Source organism: Dendrobates tinctorius, unplaced genomic scaffold, assembly GCF_039654945.1.
Source record: "Dendrobates tinctorius isolate UK_male_01 unplaced genomic scaffold, ASM3965494v1 ptg000231l, whole genome shotgun sequence".
Classification (NCBI taxonomy): Eukaryota; Metazoa; Chordata; class Amphibia; order Anura; family Dendrobatidae; genus Dendrobates; species Dendrobates tinctorius.
The window spans coordinates 25,413,634-25,418,055 of record NW_027361898.1 but is presented as its reverse complement, the minus strand read 5'-3'; positions in this window follow the sequence as shown (position 1 = coordinate 25,418,055).

The following is a 4,422-nucleotide window of genomic DNA, read 5'->3' as shown; positions in this document are numbered from 1 at the left end:
TTTATGATAAGAGTATTCGATCCCACGCATTGAAAATTTCATCCGATCCCTCTCACCCGGGACACTCCTCATTCCAACTACTCCCTTCAGGACGTTGCTTCAGAGTCCCCAAATGCAGCACCAACCGCCATATGAACAGCTTCTATCCACTCTCTGTTCAACAATTAAATCGTCATGTGTAGACTATATACTGTATCTGTCTTGTTAGATGTTACTTGTTGTATCTGTTGTTATATATTATGTTGCCTCTTTGCCACAAAGAATTCCTTGTATATATGTAATATGTACTTGGCGATAATAAATTTGATTGATTGATTGAAAAGTGTTTTCCCTCAGAAATACTGCAACAATCTAGGATCAGTGAAGGATAGTGCAAGTGGGAACTTGAGCTGCTTCACAAAGAATTCAAGCTGCAAGTTGCTGAAGGCGAAATACACAGTGAGTAGAGGCAATACTGGGAAGTTCTAAACTCTGGGAAGCCTTAGTCCCAGAAGGGATTAGAATAGCAGGAAGTTACACTGAGTCACAGCAGGGAAAGATAACTCCCATTCTCCAGAGCAGACTGTAACCTGGTGAGAGTTGTAATATCTCCTCTGAACTGCACCTGAATTACAGTAAATGATAAAGTGACTTTCCTTGTCTCCTTCTTTATTACTCCTTGCCTTCTACTTTCATCACAATCTCTGGGGGTCTGCCCTGGTTGGAGAGGGTTTAACATCTGCACTGCCATCACCATCTACTCCCCCAGGGATCATCTGCAGTGCCGGCTATACTATAGTGAATGCTCCAACTGACGTCACGAATCACTACATAAACTTTATTCCCCATTCAATTCTACCCCTTTTACATGACCGCCTGAGGCCACGGACAGGGTCACTGCCACTGTGACATTTCCCATTGAAGTTAACGGGCCCGGTGCGAGTATCCCACGGCCTCTGCGGCACATCATATGCCACATACACTGCCTGCCTACTTATCACTGATATCTATATAGTGATTAGCCCTTAGAAGGGCTGTTGGTTTAGCTGGATTTGTGGATTCAACAATGGTATACCCATATTAACTGATACCTCACCTATTCTGTCCCTATCGCTGCTGCAGCAACTCTCCCTACACTGGTGATTCCGGAGCTGAGTAAGACGAGCAGGACGACTTCAGGTCTGATATAGACCTGATGAAGCTGCGCGGCCAGCCAATCACTGTAATGCCACAACCAATATGGTTGTGGCATTACAGTGCATGGCAGACAATACCTGCATGTTGATTGGCGATCTAAAGAGTGCCAAACATGCAGAGCGGGGATCTGAGGACCCGTCGAGCATCGCGAGCACTGCAATGCTCGGGCATGTACCGAGCATTACCGAGCATGCTTGCTCATCACTAGTAGTTAGCTTTATATTTCCAATTTGTTATACAATTGTGCTCAAAAGTTTACATACTCCAGCAGAATTTTTGCTTTCTTGGCCTTTTTTCGGAGAATATGAATGATAACACCAAAACTTTTTCTCCACTTATGGTTAGTGGTTGGGTGAAGCCATTTATTGTCAAACTACTGTGCTTTCTCTTTTTAAATCATAATGATTTAAAAATAAAATAAGAACCTCATCAATAATTATTATTATTATTTATTATTATAGCGCCATCTATTCCATGGCGCTTTACATGTGAGGAGGGGTATACATAATAAAAACAAGTACAGTACAAGTACAATTGCCACAAGACTTCAAGCTGTCATTGATGTTAGAGAAGGCAATACATGGTATTAACAAATGGGCTATGGAAACTTTTGATCAGTGTCATTTGGATGTTTTGGGTTGTCATTATGATTTAAAAAGAGAAAACACAGTAGTTTGACAGTAAATGGCTTCACCCAACCACTAACCATGAGTGTAGAAAAAGTTTTGGTGTTGTCATTCATATTCTCTAAAAAAAAAGGCCAATGAAGCAAAAATTCTACCAGGGTATGTAAACTTTTGAGCACAACTGTATTTAAATATTACAATATTACACTAGACAAACCAAAAAAGTACCAAAGTATAACTGATATGACCAACAACCATCTGTTGTTGAAACAGTCAATATTAAATGAAGCAGAAGAGCACAAAGGACATTTGACTGAACTAAGTGAAATAGTTGAGCAAAAAATGTACTTTCAGAATATTGCATCGGTTTGAAAACCTTTAGGAGTTCCATCTGGAGCAGTCACAGTTTTCAAATTCACCCAACTATGGGGTTGATTTAATATTTAATCATATTAATTCTAATCTCAGCAGAGACAATAAAAAAACAAAGGCCACATGCTGAACTAGAATAGAACAGGGAGGCCAGTAACTTATCTGTTAAATAAAATACGAAACATTAATAAATCACATGTTTTTATCTCTTGGGGAAATGCTTCTATTACAAAGCAATTCCAGTACGAGGTTCCCGAGCCAAGTAAAATACAAGGAATAATGGTGAAAACATGTCTTCCAGTTTAACTGTCCAAAGGCTTTGAATTTTACCCCCAAAACATAAAATGTTGTCAAGCACCAAGACACACATTACTCTGATGTTATGGTCTCTTGTTTCGTTACACCAATTCCTTGCAGTCAGGTTCAATAAGCCTACATATCCAAGGAATGCATTCTCTAATTCATTGCCGAGAGAAATATATAGACTTCTCTGAGTCTGACCACAGTTGATTTATGCTAGGAACAACAGAACAAGCTTTAGATTCCTTCATTTCTGCTAAATTCTCATATTCATTGTGTTTTCTAACAGAAAGTGTAAACTTACAGTGGCTCATGACAATTGCACTACATTTTACATACAGTAGATTCCAAGCGAGGCTTGATGATTGAAGCGATGACTGCATTTAAAGCACCACTCCAGCATTTTTCTTTAATGCAGTGCTGGAGTGGTGCCACTATTCTAAGTTCCCTGCCCCTAGCATTATACTTACCTGCTACTGTCTTCTGTTCTCAACATTGCTACGGTCTGTCTTCAGCAGGTTGTGACCTAACACATAACACCAGTGTTTGCTGTCAAGATTTTTGACAATGTCCTTAACCATACACTTTAGCCACACGAATTTACCATTTAATTCTACCCTGGTCACATAAAGAAATTGTTAGAAAGGACCCCTTGATAAAGGCAACACCAAAACGTGCGTTGGGGTAGGGAGTCTCTCCTGCCACTTAGTTAGCTTATGACACTATATTCCAGTTTATATAGAATCATAGAATGGTAGAGTTGGAAGGGACATCCTGGGCCATCTGGTCCAACCCCCTGCTGAAAACAAGATTCAATAAATCATCCCAGACAGATGTCTGTCCAGCCTTTGTTTGAAGACTTCTATTGGAGGAGAACTCGCCACCTCTCGTGGCAGCCTGTTCCACTCATTGATCACCATAACTGTCAAGAAGTTTTTTCTAATATCTAATCTGTCTCCTCCCATTGAGTTTCATCCCATTGCTTCTAGTCTTTCCTTGTGCAAATGAGAATAAAGATGATCCTTCTACAATGTGACAGCCCTTGAGATATTTGTAGACAGCTATTAAGTCTCCTCTCAGTCTTCTGTTTTGCAAGCTAAACATTCCCAAATCCTGCAACCTTTCCTCATAGGACATAGTTTGCAGACCAGTCACCATTCTGGCTACTCTTCTCTGAACTTGCTCCAGTTTGTTGATATCTTTTTTAAAATGTGGTGCCCAAAACTGGACACAGTATTCCAGATGAGGTCTGACCAAAGAGGAGTAGAGGGGGATAATGACTGATCTAGACTCTATGCTTCTGTTAATACATCCTAGAATTGTACTTGCCTTTTCTGCTGCTGCATCACACTGTTGACTCATGTTCAGTCAGTGATCTATTAGTATACCCAAGTATTTTTCACATGTACTGTTGCTTAGCCCTATTCTTCCATTCTGTATATGTTTTTATCATTTTTATTGCCCAGATGTAGTACTTTGCATTTTTCCCTGTTAAAAACCATTCTGTTAGTTGATGCCCACTGCTCCAGTTTATTTATATCTTTTTGAATCTTTTCTCTCCTCTAGTATTAGCTATCCCTCCTAGCTTTGTGTCATCAGTAAATGTAATCAGTTTACCCTCAATTCCTTCAGCTAAATCATTGCCAAAGATGTTGAACAATACAGGGCCCAGGACAGAGCCCTGTGGTACCCCACTTGAGACATTCTTCCAACTGTATGTGCAGCCATTTACGACTACCCTTTGGGTCCGATCACTAAGCCAGTTATGAATCCACAACAGTTGCCTTGTCCATTCCATACTTAGTCATTTTTTCAATAAGGCTTGTGAGATACTTTGTCAAATACTTTGCTGAAGTCAAGATATACTATATCTATAGCATTTCCCTGATCCACCTAGTCAGTGATTCTGTCACAGAAGGAAATTAAGTTAGTCTGACATGACTTATTA